Here is a 21,847-nt window from a genome sequence, read left to right as displayed (position 1 = left end):
TGGATCAGATATTTCACTCTGGTGATGGGCCCACATTCAGTACAAAGCTACACCGACAGACACTTCCAGTAAGCTTTGTTTACTGCTGTCGGATACTCCACCCTGGTTAATGACCCACACTCAGTATGATTTCATGGTTACTCCCACTAAACCTTCCTTCAGAGAGATTGCCTTCACTGAGATCCAATCTAACATTATGCAATATTCCACTAAATATATACACTGTATTGATCAGTGTACATGTGAGCTCCAAACAGAGGTTTATTGTCAGTTGATGAAATTGATTCATACCATACACATGTGTAAAGACATTTAACTGAAGTGAATGATATCCTCGATCACATGTCTGTCTAACAGTAAGCACGCGATCAGCAGTAAACATTTTCAGTCAGAGTTTAAAATCAGAGAGCCGCTCACACACAGATTTACACACCTTCAATGGTGATAGTCACTTACCAGGAACACCAACAATAGCAAGGATTGGGTAGAATATTTTCTCAGCAACATGAATTGGATAAAGCATTTTCAGTGTAAAGTGATGCGTCCCTTCGTGCCGTTGTCAGTGCCTCTGTCTTAAAGTCTGAGATTATATATTTCCACGGTTTTTAATTTACACCCTGAGGAATCACCTCAGGGATATTGAAGTTGCAACATTGTTCAACTTACGTTTCGAAAGATATGAGCAAACAGATTACGACATTAGGCTCAGTGAAATAAAATATGATATTTTGAGTGAGCGACCACTTTGCAAACACTGGACTGTGTTAATCACATTGATGAACTAACAATAACCTAAAGGATGCTGTCCACTGAGACACCATTAGTACCATCTTGAGATCTCACAGTTTTGCAGTGATATTTGTCGCTCGACTGTGAGCATTCAGTAATACAGTTCCATTGGTCAGTGTGTTTCTCTGGGTGGTTCCACTGCACTCTGGAGTGTAGTTGCCTCTGTAACTGTGACCATTCAGTGTTGCAGTTCCAATTGTCAGTGTGTTTCTCTGGGTGATTCCACTGCACTCTGGGGTGTAGCTGTCTCTGTAACTGTGACCATTCAGTGATTCAGTAACAATTGTCAGTGTGTTTCTCTGGGTGGGTCCACTGCACTCTGGGATGTAGCGGTCTCTGTAACTGTGACCATTCAGTGATTCAGTTCCAATGGTCAGTGTGTTATTCCGGGTGGTTCCACTGCACTCTGGGATGTAGCTGCCTCTGGAACTGAGCCCATTCAGTGATTCAGTTCCAATTGTCAGTGTGTTTCTCTGGGTGGGTCCACTGCACTCTGGGAGGTAGCTGCCTCTGTAACTGTGACCATTCAGTGATTCAGTTCCAATTGGCAGTGTGTTTCTCTGGGTGAGTCCACTACACTCTGGGGTCTAGCTGCCTCTGTAACTGTGACCATTCAGTGGTTCAGTTCCAATTGTCAGTCTGTTTCTCTGGGTGAGTGCACTACACTCTGGGGTGTAGCTGCCTCTGTAACTGTGACCATTCAGTGATTCAGTTCCAATTGTCAGTGTGTTTCTCTGGGTGGTTCTACTTCGCCCTGGGGGGTAGCTGCCTCTGTAACTGTGACCATTCATTCATTCAGTTCCAATTGTCAGTGTGTTCCTCTGGGTGGTTCCACTGCGCTCTGGGATGTAGCTGCCTTTGTAACGGTGACCATTCAGTGATTCAGTACCAATTGTCAGTGTGTTTCTCAGTGTGGTTCCACTGCACTCTGGGGTGTAGCTGCCTCTGTAACTGTGACCATTCAGTGATTCAGTTCCAATTGTCAGTGTGTTTATCTGGGTGGTTCCACTTCACTCTGGGGTGTAGCTGTCACTGTAACTGTGACCATTCAGTGATTCAGTTCCAATTGTCAGTGTGTTTCTCTGGGTGAGTCCACTGCACTCTGGGGGGAAGCTGCCTCTGTAACTGTGACCATTCAGTGATTCAATTCCAATTGTCATTGTTTTTCTCTGGGTGAGTCCACTGCACTCTGGGGTGTAGCTGCATCTGTAACTCTGACCATTCATTGATTCAGTACCAATTGTCAGTGTGTTTCTCTGGGTGAGTCTACTACACTCTGGGGTGTATCTGCCTCTGTAACTGTGACCATTCATTCATTCAGTTCCAATTGTCAGTGTGTTTCTCTGGGTGGTTCCACTGCGCTCTGGGATGTAGCTGCCTCTGTAACGGTGACCATTCAGTGATTCAGTGCCAATTGTCAGTGGGTTTCACTGGGTGGTTCTACTTCACTCTGGGGTGTAGCTGCCTCTGTAACTGTGACCATTCAGTGATTCAGTTCCAATTGCCAGTGTGTTTCTCTGGGTGGTTGCAGTGCACTCTGGGGTGTAGCTACCTCTGTAACTGTGACCATTCAGTGATCCATAGAACATGACGGATGGATGGATGGAGGGAGGGAAGGAGGTAGGGAGGGAGGGAGAATGGGATGATGGAAGGATGGATGAATTAATGGATGGAAGGATGGAAGAATGGAAGAATGGAAGGATGGATGGATGGATGGATTTATGGACGTATGGATCGATGGGTGGATGGGTGGATGGGTGGGTGGGTGGGTGGGTGGATGGATGGGTGGATAGGTGGATGGGTGGGTGTGTGCATGGGTGGGTGGGTGGATGGGTGGATGGGTGGGTGGATGGATGGGTGGGTGAGTGGATCAGTGGATGGGTGGAAGGGTGGATGGATGGATGGGTGGGTGGATGGGTGGGTGGGTGTGTGGGTGGAGGGGTGTGTGGGTGGATGGGTAGGCGGTGGATGGCTGGATGGCTGGATGGGTGGATGGGTGGGTGGATGGATGGATGGGCGGGTGGTGGGTTGGTGGAAGGATGAGTGGGTGGGTGGTTGTGTGGGTGGGTGGGTGTGTGAATGGGTGGGTGGGTGGATGGGTGGGTGGGTGGATGGGTGGGTGGATGGGTGGGTGGGCGGGTGGGTGAATGGATGGATGGGTGGGTGGATGGGTGGGTGGGTGGGTGGTTGGATGGATGGATGGGTGGGTGGGTGGTTGGGTGGATGGATGGATGAGTGGGTGGGTGGGTGGATGGATGGATGGGTAGGTGGGTGGGTGGGTGGATGGGTGGATGGGTGGGTGGGTGGATGGGTGGATGGGTGGGTGGGTGGATGTGTGGATGGGTGGGTGGGTGGATGGGTGGGTGGGTGGATGGGTGAATGGATGAATGGGTGGGTGGGTGGGTGGGTTGGTGGATGGATGGATGGGTGGGTGGATGGGTGTTGGGTGGATGTGTGGGTGCGTGGATGGGTGGGTTGGTTGGTATGTGGATAGATGGATTCTGTGCAATTTGAGATCTGTTTCTCCAAAAAATAAATTTTCCCAAAAATAAAAATAACTATCTGCAATGAAAAATGCCTTGGACAGGACAGAGGGATTTTGACTCTGTATTTAACCCCAGACAGTATTTGGGTTGTGAGTGTTTGATGGAAAGTGTAGATGAAGCTTTACTCTGAAACAATGGAATTTAGGTTAAGGGGTGATTTAATCAAATGCTTCAGAATATTAATTGATATTGTACATCTCGTGTGTGTCTCAGTGACAACTCTGAAACATGTGCAGCACAATCTCATCCTGTTTCTGTGTCTCTCTCTGTCTGAAATTAGTTGGTCCATTTCCTAAATTACCACTTTTCAAAAAGGCTCCATTGTCTTTGAAACAGTTTGTGATACTCAAAGATACTGATAAGTGCTTTAGAAATGCCTGTCCCCAAGCTGCTGTGAGGATGTTCAGAGACAGTGTGTGACTTGGGTCACACACAGGCCAGATACACCTCACCAAGTTCAAGGTGGAGAATGGATCTCGCTCCATTTGAAAGATACATTGACCCAGCCTGTCTGAGTTTGTGTCTGTCTGTGTGTGAGTTTGTGTTTGTGTATACACGTGTTCATGTGTCTGGGCGGGGGGGGGGGGGGGGGGGGAAGTTGTGTGTGTGACTCTTTACGCGGCATGGTAGCACAGTGGGTAGCACTGTGACTTCACGGCGCCAGGGTCCCGGGAACGATTCCCGGCTTGGGTCACTGTCTGTGCGGAGTCTGCACGTTCTCCTCGTGTCTGTGTGGGTTTCCTCCGGGTGCTCCGGTTTCCTCCCACTGTCCAAAGACGTGCAGTTAGGTGAATTGGACATTCTGAATTCTCCCTCTGTGTACCCGAACAGGCGATGCTGTGTGGCGACTAGGGGATTTTCACAGTAACTTCATTGTAGTATTCATTTAAACCCACCTGTGACAATAATAGAGATTATTATACAGTGTAGTCTCACAGGCTCTCACCCTGGGTACATGGTAGTCCAAAAGGAATAATTGTAGTGACCACATCCACATGGTGGAATGTTGTATTAACTGGGACAAGAGCTTATAGTATAAATAGTGACCGGGTCAACTGCAGTGGTAACTGGGGAAGGAGCTAATGTGTTCGCAATAGCGATATGGATGTGAACAGTTATATATTACAGGCTAATATTCCCAATGACATTCTCTAATGCAGTAATATTTCAGATAGAGTGTACAGCAGCATTTACAGCTACTGATGCTGCCAGGAAATAAATTGATCCAGGAATTTGAACAGCGTTCTGTGGTGATGGGGTGAGGGGGGTGAGGGGGTGAGGGTGTTCGGTGGTTAGGGGCTGAGGGTGTTCGGTGTTGAGGGGGTGAGAGGGAGAGGGGGGTGAGATGTGTGAGGGGGTGAGAGGGTGAAGGGGTGAGAGGCTTGAGGGGGTGAGGGGGTGAGGGGGTAAGGGGGTGAGGGGGGTGAGGGGGGTGAGGGGGTTGAGGGGGGTGAGGGGGTGAGGGGGGTGAGGGGGGTGAATGGGTGAGGGGGAGAGCGGTTGAGGGAGGTGAGGGGGTGTGGGAGGTGAAAACAGCGCCGGAGGAGAGAGCCGGGAGATTTAAAAAGCGCGGGAGGAGAGAGCCGGGACAGTGCTGGGAGAGGTGAGTGCACAAAAGGTGTGTCATGTGTGCCTTTAGTCACGGAGTGCTGATTGGAACAGAGTGCATCTGAGTTTAGGTGAGTGACTGAGTGCTGATTGGAACAGAGTGCATCTGAGTTTAGGTGAGTGACTGAGTTCGGGTGAGTGGCTGTGTTTTTGTTGGTGTTGGGGTTTATCCTTGAGGTTCTATAAAGAGAATTAAGAAAAAAAATATTTAAATTAATTAACTAGTTGAATATGGCTGGACAGGTGGTGTGCTGTTGCTGTATGATGATGGAACTGGTGGATCCCATTGAGACCGTCAGTGACCACATCTGCAGCAAGTGTTGGCTGCTCGAGGAGCTTCGGCTCAGAATTGATGAGCTGGAGACCGAGCTGCACACACTGCGGCACATCAGGGAGGGGGAACATTACCTGGACGCTATGTTTCAGGAGGCAGTCACACCCGGTAGAATAAGTTCTGTTAATTCGGACAGTGGTCAGGGACAGAGTGGTGTGACTGCAAGGGAGGCAGGTAGGGGGATCCTGAGTTTAGGAGTTGAGGAGCCTCAGCCCTTGACCTTGTCCAACAGGTATGGGGTAATTGCTCCCTGTGTGGATGAGGGAGAGGGCGAAAGGGAGGATGCGTTGACTGACCATTGCACCGTGGTACAGGAAGCTATTCAAGAGGGGGGAGCAAAAAGACAAGTGGTAGTTGTTGGGGATTCTATAATTAGGGGGATTGATGGTATCCTTTGTAAGCCAGATCGAGAGTCCCGCATGGTATGTTGCCTGCCCGGTGCCAGGGCGAGGGACATCTCTGATCGGCTTGAAAGGATTTTGGAGAAGGAGGGGGAGGATCCAATTGTTGTGGTCCACATTGGGACTAACAACATAGGTAAGACTAGGAAAGAGGACCTGTTTGGGGAGTATCAAACACTGGCGACTAAATTAAAGAATAGGTCCTCCAGGGTTATAATCTCTGGATTACTACCCGAGCCACGTGCCCATTGGCATAGGGTTGTGAAAATTAGAGAAGTTAACACGTGGCCAAAGGAGTGGTGCGGGAAAGAGGGATTCAATTTCATGGGGCATTGGCATCAGTACTGGGGCAGGAGGGACCTGTACCGTTGGGACGGTCTTCACCTGAACCATTCTGGGACCAGAGTTATAGCGAATAGGATAAATAGGTTAGTCACAAGGACTTTAAACTAGCAAGTTGGGGGGTAGGGAAGTGTAAAGCTATGGACAGTATAATGGTTAATGGAGATCAAGGCAGCAGGTTACGTGACAGGTTATTATGTAGAGATATGGGTTCAAAGACAAGGAAAATTAGGAGAAAGGGTAGGAAGAATAATAAATTGTGAAAAATTACTGATCAAGGTGTTAGGGTTCATAACAAAGACATAAAAAAAGCATAAGTGGACTTTACCTGAATGCTCGTAGTATACGAAATAAGGTAAATGAGTTGATGGCGCAAATCATCGTGAATGACTATGATTTCGTGGCCATTACTGAAACATGGTTAAAGGATGGTCACGACTGGGAGTTAAATATCCAAGGGTATCAGACTATACGAAAGGATAGAATGGACGGTAAGGGCGGTGGTGTAGCTTTGTTGTTTAAGAATGGCATCTGGGCAATAGTAAGGGATGATATTGGTGCTATGGCGGCCAAGGTTGAATCAATTTGTGTGGAAATCAGGAATAGTAAGGCGAAAAGGTCACTGATAGCGATTAAGAGCGAAAGTAACAGGGTAGTTATTATGGGAGACTTTAACTTTCCAAATACTGACTGGAAAATATATAGTTCGAGTACATTAGATGGGTCGTTTTTTGTACAATGTGTGCAGGAGGATTTCCTGACGCAATATGTTGACAGGCCAACAAGAGGCGAGGCCACATTGGATTTGGTTTTGGGTAATGAACCAGGCCAGATGTTAGATTTGGAGGTAGGTGAGCACTTTGGGGACAGTGACCAAAATTCGATGGCGTTTACGTTAGTGATGGAAAGGGATAAGTATACACCGCAGGGCAAGAGTTATAGCTGGGGGAAGGGCAATTATGATGCCATTAGACATGAATTGGGGGGGGGGGGGGTGGGGGGGGGGAGGATACGTTGGAGAAGTAGGCTGCAAGTGTTGGGCACACTGGATAAGTGGAGCTTGTTCAAGGAACAGCTACTGCGTGTTCTTGATAAGTACGTACCGGTCAGACAGGGAGGAAGGCGTCGAGCGAGGGAACCGTGGTTTACCAAAGAAGTGGAATCTCTTGTTAAGAGGAAGAAGGAGGCCTATGCGAAGATGGGGTGTGAAGTTTCAGTTGGGGCGATTGATAGTTACAAGGTAGCGAGGAAGGATCTAAAGAGAGAGCTAAGACGAGCAAGGAGGGGACATGAGAAGTATTTGGCAGGTAGGATCAAGGAAAACCCAAAAGCTTTATATAGGTATGTCAGGAATAAAAGAATGAGTAGGGTAAGAGTAGGGCAAGTCAAGGACAGGGATGGGAAGTTGTGTGTGGAGTCTGAAGAGATAGGCGAGATACTAAATGAATATTTTTCGTCAGTATTCACTCAGGAAAAAGATAATGTTGTGGAGGAGAATGCTGAGACCCAGGCTATTAGAATAGATGGCATTGAGGTACGTAGGGAAGAGGTGTTGGCAATTATGGACAGGCTGAAAATAGATATGTCCCCGGGGTCTGATGGGATTTATCCTAGGATTCTCTGGGAAGACAGGGAAAAGATTGCTGAGCCATTGGCTTTGATTTGTATGTCACCATTGGCTACAGGAATAGTGCCAGAGGACTGGAGGTAGCACATGTGGTCCCTTTGTTCAAAAAGGGGAGTAGAGACAACCCCGGCAACTATAGACCAGTGAGCCTCACGTCTGTTGTGGGTAAAGTCTTGGAGTGGATTTTCAGAGACAAGATTTATAATCATCTCGAGTCAGATATTAAGTGTGAAAATAGATAAACAGGCCAAAACACTTCTTTTCTCTGTCTGAGTCCACAACAATCAAAATTGAAAGCGAAAGTAAAAACATCACACAGCCACAGCTCAGCTTCACCCACAAAATGACATCACTGAAGCCATGTGATGAGACAAAAACCTTTCTTAAAGGCACACTCCCACGACATAATCTCGTTTCTAAATGATAAAATCAGATAATCAATTAAGTAGATTTCGCTAAAGCACGTTTCCTGCATTAAAGTTGTGAAGAATGAATAAAGTTGTGAATAAAGTTGTAAATGACAAAGTGTGAGAGAGAATATGGTGAACTGGCGCACGACAATAATCTTTCCCTCAATGTCAACAAAATGAAGGAGATTGTCATCGACTTCAGTAAGCGTAGTGGAGAACATGCCCCGGTCTACATCAATGGGAATTAAATACAAAGGCTTCAATCTTTAAAGTGTCCAGATCACCAACAACTTGTCCTGGTCCCCTCATGCCGATACTGTAGTTAAGGAAGCTCACCAACGACTCTACCTTCTCACAAGACTAAGGAAATTTGGCATGTCAGCTACGACTCTCACCAACGTTTACAGATGCACTATATAATGCATTCTTCCTGGTTGTATCACAGCTTGGTATGGATCCTGCTTTTCCCCAAGACCGCAGGGAACTACAAAATGTCGTGAATGTAGCCCAATCCATCACGCAAACCAGCCTCCCATCCATTGACTCGATCTTTAATTCCCGCTGCCTTAGAAAGGCAGCCAGCATAATTAAGGACCCCACGCACCGCGGACATGCCATCTTCCACTTTCTTCCATCAGTAAAAATATACAGAAGTTTGAGTTCACGTCCCAACCGGCTCAAGAACAGCTTCTTCCTGCTGCCATCAGACTTTTAAATGGACCAACCTTGTATTTAGTTGATCTTTTCTCTACACCCGAGCTATAACTGTAACATTACATTCTGCAGTCGCTCCTTCCTTCCCTATGTACGGTATGCGTTCTCTGTATAGCATGCAATAAACCATTCTTTTCACTGTAGACTAATAATGTGAGACTAATAAATCAAATCAAAGAGGTCAGTTATTGTGCAGAGCTGGAATCGAACTTGCGTTTCCTCAGTGAGAACCAGAAAGTAAACACGTGGCACAAGCCGCATTAAAAAATAATTGTAGTGCGACCTCTAAAAAATACACCTACATCTAATTTAGAAATCTGGGTCTGCTTTTAATCGGTGCAAAACACATGTTTTGGAAATATTAAAACCGTCAGACAGCGCTCATGGTGAGACAGGTTTGAACTTACAATTACGTTGATGCTGTGAAGTAGCCAGTGAGCTAAAGCGGACGCTGGCTTCAAGCACGGATACAATGTATATAAAGCAGGCATTGTCAAAGTGGCGTTGGGGACACGCAGGTGGGTCGCGGGCGGGTGTCGGGAGGGTCACGGGGCCAGCCGTTGCGGCGTTCATCAGTGCTCATGAGGCCCGGAGTGTTGGGACCTGAAACTGGGGTCAAAGTGCGACCGCGGATGGCGGCGGCTGAAGGCGCGGTGATCACTGATGATGAGCAAGGCTATTATCTCGATCTTTTTGGCTTCCCTAAACATTATTCAAGTGATCTGGAGAGAGTCTATATCCCTCATGGTCTCACACTGCACTGAACTGAACGTTTGGCAAGGGATATAATGAGATCCATGGGAATTCACCACATCGTCGCCCTCGAAGGATGGCTGAAAGTGTTTTGCTGACCATTAAAACTACATTAAAGCATTGAATCGATACAGCGATCAGTCAATGCCAATGACGGTTGGCATCATCCGCTTGAAGAGTTACTGTAATGATCACTGTACTCGTTGGAGTTTAGAAGGATGAAAGGTGATCTCATTGAAACGTACAAGATACTGTGAGGACTGGATAGAGTGAACGTGGAGAGGACGTTTCCACTTGTAGGAAAAACTAGAACCAGAGGACACCATCTCAGATTGAAGGGACGATCCTTTAAAACAGAGATTAGGAGGAATTCTTTCAGCCAGAGGGTGGTGAATCTGGGGAACTCTTTGCCGCAGAAAGCTGTGGAGGCCAATTCACTGAGTGTCTTCAAGGCAGAGATAGATAGATTATTGTTTAATAAGGGGATCAGGCGTTATGGGGAGAAGGCAGGAGAATGGGATGAGAAAAATATCAGCCATTATTGAATGGCGGAGCAGATTCGATGGGCCGAGTGGCCTAATTCTGCTCCTATGTCTTATGGTCTCATTACAGTGATCATACAACACGTGGTGGGTAACATTGAGGGGAAACTCCAGGTGCTGGTCCCTACCATTATCACAGCCAGGCGACACCAAACAACTTAAAGTGCGTGACGTCGCGACAGAAGACATTCATTCTGTTTGAACTCAGAGGTATTATGTATTAGCAGATCATTCAATCTCCTTTGACCGCGTTTCCCCAGAGGGATGCATTTGATTCTTGTCACTCCCATTCCCTTTTGAAACCGCTGTTGTATCTGCCTCCACCGAAATCCCAGGCCGTGCAGACCAGATCAGAACCACTGGCTGTGGGAATCGGTTAGTAGTTCCCCGTTCGGGATGCTGGGATACGCTGGGGCTGCGTTATTGGATATAAAAGGTGAAGATGTGAGATCCGTTCGGTCCGCATATTGTGGCTATAAATGAACTGTATCCATGAATGTAGAATTAACTCTTCGATGTAACTTAGAAATCGTATCTTGCAGCCATATCCATCAGCAAGTAATATGACAACTGGAACTGATAACCAATGACAACATGGGGAGACTACACTGCCACTGACTCCTCTTCCACCATTCAACTTGATCATAGCTGAGCTTCTGCCTGAATGTCATTTCCTGCCTGTTTCTCAGATCCTTTCATTCCCTTAAAGATCATTGTCCATAAAAATAATGGATGGAGACACCCACAGCAACATTTCAAATCAATTTGGCCAGACAGAGGGTGTGCTCGAATCTGCTGCATTCCAGAGATGGAAGGTGGGATAGAGTCATACAGGTTTGCAGCATAGAAACAGGCCCGTAGGTTCAACTTGCAAATGTCGCTCAGTTTTTACCAATAAGCCTGTCCCAATTGCCCTCATTTCGCCAATGTCCCGCTGTACTCATCTTACCCATATAACAATCAAAACGCTTTTTAAAAAGCAAAATTGCAAACGCCTCGATTACTGCCAATTACAGATCGTTCCAGACACTCAACGCCTTCAGTGTGGAAAATAATGCCGTCTGTACACTTTTGTATCTCTCCCATCTCACCTTAAACCTATTCCCTCTGGTTGTCGTCTCCCTTCCTCTGGGGGAAACGTGTTGTCAATGTACCTTAACTATGCTCTTCATTATTTTATAGACCTCTATAAGTTCACCCCGAAAACTCCAAAGTTCCTCGGGAAAAAGACCCATTCGATCCAGTCTTTCCTGACAACTCAAACCATTAAGTGCCGATAGCATCCTTGTAAATCTTTTCTTCACTTTTTCTGGTTAAATAATGCCGTTTCTATAACAGAACTATACACCGCATTCCAAAGGTGACCTGACTAATGTCGTTTAAAACTTCAACAAGATGTCCCAACTCTTGTATTCAATGTCCTAACCGTGTGTCTGTAACACAGTAATGATGGACACAGACACAGTAATGATGGAGCAAATATCCTCCTTCAGTGTTGTGAAATTCCAAGTACACTTGGTGTTTGCAGTGGTTCCAAAAAGCAACAATGTCACAGAATGTGTCTGACTGGAAAAAGATGTGGAAGAATATTCTGCTCACGAGAACTGCAGCAAATCAAACCTTCACCCGATACCAAGAGAAAGAGAACAGAAACAGAAACAGAACGAAGGAGAGTGTTAAAGAGAGAAAGGGGGAGAGCGTTTGAAGCCAGGTTAGATTGCACCCCACACCCTTCCACTTTTTACTGCATCAAGCACATTGTTTCTGTGTACCAGGAGTCCTGTTGTTAGAAATACCTTAGATCCAGGTTCCTCCGAAGTCGAAGTAAAATGATGCACTCCACCGGAATAATTGAGAACATTTCATAATAATAATAGCAATCGCTTATTGTCACAAGTAGGCTTCAATGACTTAATTGTGAAAAACGCCTAGTTGGCACATTCCGGTGCCTGTTCGAGGAGGCCGGTTCCGGAATTGAAGCCGCGTCGCTGACATTGTTCTGCATTAGAAGCCAGCTGATTAGCCCACTGTCCTAAACCATGTCCCAGAAATTCAAAGCATTCAAGAGATCACTGTTATGGGATTTGCGAGTTGCTGGTTCGGGCAGTATTTAATTCCCATCACTACTTCTTCTCGAGAAGGTGGTGGTGAGCTGCCTTCTTGAACCGCTGCAATCCATGAGGTGCAGGTACACCCACCGTACTTTTGGGGAGGGAGTTTCAGGAATCCCACCACCTACGGCCTTTTGTTGTCCTTCCAGTGGATAGTGGTTGTGGATTTGGAAGGTGCTGGCTCAGGAACCTTGATGAGTTACCGCAGTGCATTTTGGGATGGATTGCAGCGCTGCCACTGTGCGTCAGCGGTGGAGGGATTCAATGTTTCTGGAAGTGAGCGCAATCAAGCGGGGTGCTTGGTCCTGGATGGTTCCGAATGTCTTGAGTGTTCTTGCAGATATGGGGTAGAGTGTGTCACGTGAAAAAAACAAAATGGATTCAATAATTTGCTTGAGTAAACATCCTCTTTTTCAAATAAAAAATGAGATAATCCATAAAGAAAGTATTCTTAATGCACATTTCCTCCATTTAAGTGGTGAACAATTGACAAAGTGCAATAAATAACTCCTCAGGTAATCTTCTTAATCCAAAGAAAATTGCATTCGCCCAAGCTTTTACAATGCCAAATTGCATTTCAACCTAAGATTTTTCTTTATCCATGAGTGCAGCAGTCGCGCACACCCTGGAACCCAGAATTTTGTTTATTGGGCAGAGCTGGATTAGATTGGAATGGTTTATTGTCACGTGTCCCGGGGCACAGTGACACGCATTGTTCTACGTACAGTTCACACAGATTATTCCGGAAATGAAATGAAAATACATAGGGTAAACATAAACTACACCATGTAAATACATCGACACTGGCATCGGGTGAAGCACGCAGGTGTAGTACTACGCAGTAGAGAAGCGTGCGAATAGATCAGACCAGTCCATAAGAGGTTCGTTTAGGAGTCTGGTAACAGCGGGTAAGAAGCTGTTTTTGAGTCTGTTCGTGCGTGTTATCAGACTTTCGTACCTCCTTGCAGATGGAAGAGGTTGGAAGAGTGAGTAGACCGGGTGTTAGGGGTATCGGATTCTGCTGCCCACTTTCCCAAGGCAGCGGCAGGTGTAGACAGAGTAAATAGACGGGACGCGGGTTTGTGTGATGGACTGGATATGTTCACGACTGTTTATAGTTTCTTACGTTCTTAGGCCGAGTAGGTGATATACCAGGCTGTGATGCAGCTAGATAGGATGCTTTCTATGGTGCACCTACTAAAATCGGTTAGAGTCAGATTGGACATGCCGAATTTTCTTAGTTTCCTGAGGACGTATAGGCGCTGCACTGCTTTCTTGGTCTTAGCGTCGACCAAGGACATATGATCTGTATGTGCACGCCTAATAATTTGAATCTGTAAACCATCTCCACCACGGCTTCGTTGATGCAGAGAGGGGTGTATAAAACACTTCACCTCCTGAAGTCAATGACCAGCTCTTCAGTTTTGCTGACATTGATTGTGAGATTATTGTCGTTAAACCACACCACTGGGTTGTCTATCTCCGTCCAGTATTCTGACTCATCGCTGTTCGAGATCCTACCCAGTACAGTTGTATGGTCAGCAATCTTGTCTGGCACTGTTTACACGGACTGTTTTTACAGCAGGGTGCGGTTCACATAAACACTGTTTACAGTACGCACTGTTTGCATATACTATTTATAGCAGTGTACGGTTTATATAAATACTGGTTACTGTAGGGCACTGTTTACGTCGACTTTACAGCAGTGTACGGTTTACATACACACTGTTTACTAAAGTACGCTGTTTACATAGACTATGTTTACAACAGTGGTACGGTTCCCATAAACACTGTTTACTGCAGGTCCAGGAAACATAGACTCTGCTTACAGCAATGTCCGGTTTAAATATTGTTTACCGTAGGGCACTGTTTAAATTGACTATGTTTACATTAGGCACTGTTTACATAGACTATTTGCAAAAGTGTACGGTTTATATTAACACTGTTTACTGTAAGGCATTGTTTGCAGCAGTGTATGGTTTACATTCACATTGTTTACAGCAGGGCACTGCTTACATAGACTATTTACAGCAGTGTACGGTTTACATAAAGACTGTTAACTATCCGGCACTGTTTATATAGCCTGTTTACAACAGGGCACTGTTTTCCTGACTGTTTCCAGTGTATACCGTTTATATAAACACTGTTTACTGTAGTGCTATATTTACATAGACTCTGTTTTCAGTAGTGTACGGTTTACATAAACACTGATAACTGTAGGTCACTGTAGACAGATACTATTTACAGCAGTGTACGGTTTACAATAAGATTGTTTACTGTACGGCACTGTTTCCATAGTCTCCGTTTGCAGAAATGTCCGGTTTAAGTAGACTGTTTAATGCAGGACACTGTTTAAATAGACTATATAAACTACAGGGCACATGTATAAAGATTGTTTGCAGTAGTGCACGGTTTACATAAACATTGCTTACAGTAGCGCCCTGTTAGGATGACTGTTTACTGTAGGGCACTGTTTACATAGACTCTGTTACAGCAGTGTATGGTGTACTTTCACTCTGTTTACTGTAGGGCACTGTTTACATAGACTCTTTTACAGCAGTGTATGGTGTACTTTCACTCTGTTTACTGTGGGGCACTGTTTACATAGACTCTGTTACAGCAGTGTATGGTGTACTTTCACTCTGTTTACTGTAGGGCACTGTTTACATAGACTCTGTTACAGCAGTGTATGGTGTACTTTCACTCTGTTTATTGTGGGGCACTGTTTACATAGACTCTGTTACAGCAGTGTATGGTGTACTTTCACTCAGTTTCCTGTAGGGCACTGTTTACATAGACTCTGTTACAGCAGTGTATGGTGTACTTTCACTCTGTTTACTGTAGGGCACTGTTTACATAGACTCTGTTACAGCAGTGTATGGTGTACTTTCACTCAGTTCACTGTGGGGCACTGTTTAGATAGACTCTGTTACAGCAGTGTATGGTGTACTTTCACTCTGTTTACTGTAGGGCACTGTTTACATAGACTCTGTTACAGCAGTGTACGGTGTACTTTCACTCTGTTTACTAGAGGACACTGTTTACATAGACTCTTTTACAGCAGTGTATGGTGTACTTTCACTCTGTTTACTGTAGGGCACTGTTTACATCGACTCTTTTACAGCAGTGTATGGTGTACTTTCACTCTGTTTACTGTAGGGCACTGTTTACATAGACTGTTTACAGCAGCGTATGGTGTACTTTCACTCTGTTTACTGTGGGGCACTGTTTACATCGACTCTGTTACAGCAGTGTACGGTGTAGTTTCACTCTGTTCACTGTAGGGCACTGTTTACATAGACTCTGTTACAACAGTGTATGGTGTAATTTCACTCTGTTTATTGTGGGGCACTGTTTACATAGACTCTATTACAGCAGCGTATGGTGTACTTTCACTCTGTTTACTGTCGGGCACTGTTTACATAGACTCTGTTACAGCAGTGTGTGGTGTACTTTCACTCTGTTTACTGTAGGGCACTGTTTACATAGACTCTGTTTACAGAGGTGTATGGTTTACTTTCACCCTGTTTGCTGTAGGGCACTGTTGACATAGACTCTGTTACTGTAGGGCACAGTTTAAATATTGTTTACGTTAGTGCACTGTGTACATAGTCTTGGTTTACAACAGTGTACATTTTACATATGCACGGTTTACTGTAGGGCACTGTTTGCACAGACTCTGTTTACAGTAGTGTACAGTTTGCTTTCACTCTGTTTACTGCAGGGCCCTGTTTACGTAGACTCTGTTTACAGCAGTGTACCGTTTACATATACACTGTTTAGTGTAGTCCTCTGATTACTCAGACATTGTTTACAGCAGAGTACGATTTACAGAAACACTGTTTACTGTAGGGCACTGATTACATAGACTCTTTTTACAGCAGTGTACGGTTTACATTAACACGTTTTACTAGAAGGCACAGTTTACAAAGGGTCTGTTCACTTTAATGTCAGGATTACTTTCACTCTGTTTACTGTATGGTGCTGTTTAAATACTGTTTACTGGAGGGCACTTTTACACAGGCTGTTTCCAGTAGTGTAGGGTTTAATTTCTCTGCTTACTGTAAGGCACTGTTTTCACCGACTTTCCTTCCAGCAGTGTACATTATACATACACACTGTTTGCTGTTGGCACTGTTTACATAGACTGTTTACTCTAGGCCATTGCTTAAATACTGGTTACTGTTTGGCACATTTTATATAGACTCTGTTTACTGTATGGCACTGTTTAAACACTATTTCCTGTAGGGCATTGTTTGCCCTACAGCAAACAGGGTGAAAGTAAGCCATACACCTCTGTAAACAGAGTCTATGTAAACCGTGCCCCACAGTAAACAGAGTGAAAGTACACCACACACTGCTGTAAAAGAGTCGATGTAAACAGTGCCCTACACTAAACAGTCATCCTAACAGGGCGCTACTGTAAGCAATGTTTATGTAAACCGTGCACTACTGCAAACAATCTTTATACATGTGCCCTGTAGTTTTTTTTATGTAGATTTACATAAACACTGTTTACTGGAGGGCACTGTTTACACAGACACTTATACAGCAGGGTACGGTTTTTAAAAACTGTTAACAGTAAGGCACTCTTCACATAGACTCTGCTAACAGCACTGAATGGTTTACATTGACACTGTTTACTGCCGGGCACTGTTTACATAGACTCTGTTTTCCAGCAGAGTGCGGTTTACGTTGGCAGTGTTTACTGGAGGGCGTTGTTTACATAGACGCAGTTTGCAGTTGCCTCCGGTTTACATTTACAATGTTTACTGTAGGGCAGTGTTTACATGGACTTTGTTTACAGCAGTATACAATTTAATAAACACTGTTTAATTTAAGGCACTATTCACATAGATGTTTTTTTACAACAGTGTACGGTCACATAAACACTGTTTATTGAAGGGCACTGATTACATTCACTCTGTTTACAGCAGTGTACATTTTACATAAACACTGCTTACAGTAGGACACTGTTTAATAGACTGTTTACAGCAGTGTTCGGTTCACATAAACACTGTTTATTGTAGGGCACTGATTACATTCACTCCGTTTGTAGCAGTGTACATTTTACATAAACACTGTTTACAGTAGGACACTTTTTAATAGACTCTGTTTACAGCAGTGTACGGTTTACATAAATACTATTTACTGAAGGGGACTGTTATATAGACTCTGTTTACAGCAGACTACGGCTTATATTATTACTTTACTGCAGGTAACTGTTTTCATGGACTCTGATTACAGCAGAGCATGGTTAACTTTCACTCTGTTTATTGGAGGGCACTGTTTACATAGACCATGTTTACCGTATTGTACGGTTGACACCGACATTGTTTACTTTAGGGACTGTTTACCTAGACTCTGTTTACAGTAGTGTATGGTGTACTTTAACTCTGTTTACTGTAAAGCACTGTTTACATAGCCTCTATTTACAGTAGTGTACGGTTTACATAAAAACTATTTACTTTTGGGCACTGTTACATACTCTATTTAGAGCAGGGTATGGCTTACATAAACACTGTTTACTGTAGGGAACTGTTTACGTGGACTCTGTTTACAGCAGTGCATGGTTCACTTTCTCTCTGTTTACTCGAGGGCTCTGTTTGCATAGACCAGGTTTACCGTGTGTATGGTTTACGTAACCATTGTTTACTGTAGGGCACTGTTTAAATAGACCCTGTTTACAGCAGTATATATTTTAAACAAACTCTGTTTACTGTAGAGCACCATGTATATAGAATCTGTTTCCATCAGTATACCGTTTACATAAACATTGTTTGCTGTAGTGCTATATTTACAAAGACTCTGTTTAAAGTGGTGAATGATTTATATTAACATTGTTTACTATAGAGCACTGTGTACATAGACTCTGTTTGCAGTAGTGTGCGGTTTACATAAATATTGTTTACAGTTGCGCACTGTTTACATCGACTGTTCAGCGTAGGGCACTGTTTACATAGGCACTGTTTACAGCAGTGTGCGATTTACGGAAACACTGTTTACTGTAGGGCACTGATTACATAGACTGTTTACAGTAGTGTACGGTTTACTATTGGGCACTGTTACATAGACTCTATTTTGAGCTGATATTGCTGACATAAACACTATTTACTGTAGGGATCTGTTTACATGGACTTTGTTTACAGCAGTTCATGGTTCTCTGTCTCTCTGTTTACTCGAGGGCAATGTTCACATAGACGAGGTTTTCCGTATTGTACGGTTTACGTAACCCCTGTTTACTGCAGGGCACTGTTTAAATAGACCATGTTTACAGCCGTATATATTTTAAATAAACTGTTTACTGTAGAGCACCGTTTATATAGAATCTGTTTCCAGCAGTATACCGTTTACATAAACACTGTTTGCTGTAGTGCTATATTTACAAAGACTCTGTTTACAGTAGTGTATGATTTACATTAACATTGTTTACTAGAGAGCACTGTGTACATAGACTCTGTTTGCAGTAGTGTACGGTTTACATAAGTATTGTTTACAGTTGCGCATGGTTAACTTTCACTCTGTTTATTGTAGACCATGTTACATAGTCCATGTTTACCGTATTGTATGGTTTACGCAAACACTGTTCACAGTAGGACACTGTTTACCTGGCTCTGTTTACAGTAGTGTATGGTGTACTTTAACTCTGTTTACTGAAAGGCAGTGTTTCCATAGACTCTATTTACAGTTGTGTACGGTTTACTATTGGGCACTGTTACATTGACTCTATTTAGAGCTGATATTGCTGACATAAACACTATTTACTGTAGGGAACTGTTTACATAGACTCTGTTTACAGCAGTGCATGATTCACTTTCACTCTGTTTACTCGAGGGCACTGTTCACATAGACGAGGTTTACCGTATTGTACGGTTTACGTAACCCCTGTTTACTGCAGGGCACTGTTTAAATAGACCATGTTTACAGCCGTATATATTTTAAATAAACTGTTTACTGTAGAGCACCGTTTATATAGAATCTGTTTCCAGCAGTATACCGTTTACATAAACATTGTTTGCTGCAGTGCTATATTTACAAAGACTCTGTTTACAGTAGTGTATGATTTACATTAACATTGTTTACTATTGAGCACTGTGTACATAGACTCTGTTTGCAGTAGTGTACGGTTTACATAAGTATTGTTTACAGTTGCGCACTGTTTACATAGACTGTTTAGCGTAGGGAACTGTTTACATTTGTCACTGTTTACAGCAGTGTACGATTTACAGAAACACTGTTTACTGTCGGGCACTTTTTACATAGACACTGTTTACTGTAGGGCACACTTTAAATGTTGTTAACTGTAGTGCACTGTTTACATAGTCCCTACTTACAGCAGTGTACATTTTACATAAGCACAGTTTACTGTGCGGCACTGTTTACACAGACTCTTTTAACAGTTGTGTACAGTTTACGTAAACACTGCTTCCTGTAGGGCTGTGTTTACACAGACTCTGTTTACTTTAGTGCACGGTTTACTTTCATTCTGTTTACTGTAGGGTAATGATTACATAGACTCTGGTTACAGCCGTGTACGGTGTAGCTAAATGAATATTCATTGTTTACATAGACTCTGTTTACAATAGCAGAGGGTTTACACAAACACTGCCTACTGTAGTGCACTCTTTGCACAGACTCTTATTACAGCAGGTTACGGTTTTCAAAAACGTTTTACTGTAGGGCACTGTTTACATAGACTCCGCTTACTGCAGTGCACAGTTTTCACAGACACTGTTTACTGCAGGACACTGTTTACATAGACTCTGTTTACAGCAGAGTACGGTTTACGTCGGCATTGTTTACTGTAAGGTGCTGTTTACATAAACGCTGTTTGCCGCGGTGTCCGGTTTACATTAGCACTGTTTACTGTAGGGCAGTGTTTACATGGACTTTGTTTAGAGCAGTATATGATTTAATAAACTCTGTTTAATTTAGCGTATTGTTCACATCGAGTTTCTTTTACAGCGGTGTACGGTTCACATAAATACTGGTTATTGTAGGGTACTTTTTACATTCACTCTGTTTACAGTAGTTTACATTAACACTGTTCACAGAAGGACACAATTTACATATACTCTGTTTACAGCAATGCATGGTTTACACGAACAATATTTACTGTAAGGCACTGTTTACATAGACTGTTTACAGTAGTGTACAGTTTACATAAAGACTATATCCTGAAGGGGACGGTGAGCTCGTATTTGAGACAGTTCTATAAACATTCCATTATCAATGCGATGTATTACCGCTCCTAATTTGCAGAGTGTCTGTCTGCCTAATAGGGTCAGGTGTCGCCAGTTGCGTTACATCCTTCCTGGGGGTTAAATGCTTCTTGGCCCCTTGCACGATAGCCTCTTTCCCTCTATTTCCAACCAGTGTTCGAGGGACTCATTTCCTTCGTTCAAATGATTATCATTATTGGGAACCCAGCCCCCTTTTATGCCGGGTGGGATCCCATACTTCAAAGCAAAGATGCACCATAAGAGTATTTTAGTAGCAGCAAAACATTCCCTGGGAGGGGTCTATGAATAGCACACATTTAAGTCCATTTCCAATGATTGATTTTATAGGCATTAGCTATTCTTAGAGACGTATATTTTCTCTTTGTCAATTCAGAAAAGATCACTGTCTGCTGAAATGGTTAATGTTTCCTGCAGAATCTAAGGGGCAGAGAACTTGGCATGATGCCATTTACGTTTTTTCACGTAATCTAAAACTTAGTCATATTCAATTACTTTTATTCGTAAAGGCACTTTTTTTCTTTTAAATTGATCGTAATTTCCAATGTTTCCGTTCATTCGAGAAATCTCAACAAAAATCACTGAAGTTATAATCTCTGACTCACAAAGACAGACGATAAAAAATACAACCCAATTCATGGTTTGACTAAAATTAATTGGTTCAACAAAACACAGATTCTCACAGCTCACAAATATCACAGTTAACCGTTAGCCTTATCTCACGGCGACAGACAAATCTCGCTTTTACCTTAATCTTCTATTTACTTTTACTCGCCTGTTTTTTTTCCGAAAGGGGGTCAGCTTCATTAGATTCCTATGCGGGGCATATAGGTTTACCAACCTCATTCCGTTGCTTTACGATTGTTTATTTTCATTTTCTTACTCATTTTGACTCCCTTATCTGTCCTCTTTAAGGAGTTCACCTTCTTTCTCGCTCCGGATATATTTACCGAGGCTTTGGGACGACCTGTGAGGGAGCGGCGAGTTTAGTGCTCATCGTTCCGTCTGCAAAATACTTTAGAACATATATATAACAATAAGAACAACCGAGGAAATCGGAAATCATTTACAAATACTACAGGGAGCGCACACCGCTGTTTATCCTTTCACGAACCTCGAAGTCGTTTTTTATTTTATTTCAGTCTCTAAGGCACCTTTTTCTCCCCATGCAGCTCTCATTAATTTATTAACTAAGATAACTCTCCGAGCATGAGTCACTGGCCAGTAATTAAGGCTGCCGAGCCGCAGACCCCCCTTTCAGCTGGGGTCGCGCTATAGCTCTCTCCCTTTCAGCTGAGAGAGTCCTGTTTAGAGATTCGTTTCGGGGTTCACGTCCCGTTAAATTCGGGAAACTGCACCGACTGCGCCAATTTGTCGTGAAAATCATAATGAAGACAAATTGCTCGAGGTTCGATTTAAGGAAATTTATT

This window comes from Scyliorhinus torazame, chromosome 20, assembly GCF_047496885.1.
Source record: "Scyliorhinus torazame isolate Kashiwa2021f chromosome 20, sScyTor2.1, whole genome shotgun sequence".
Lineage (NCBI taxonomy): Eukaryota > Metazoa > Chordata > Chondrichthyes > Carcharhiniformes > Scyliorhinidae > Scyliorhinus > Scyliorhinus torazame.
This window is presented reverse-complemented; position numbering follows the sequence as displayed.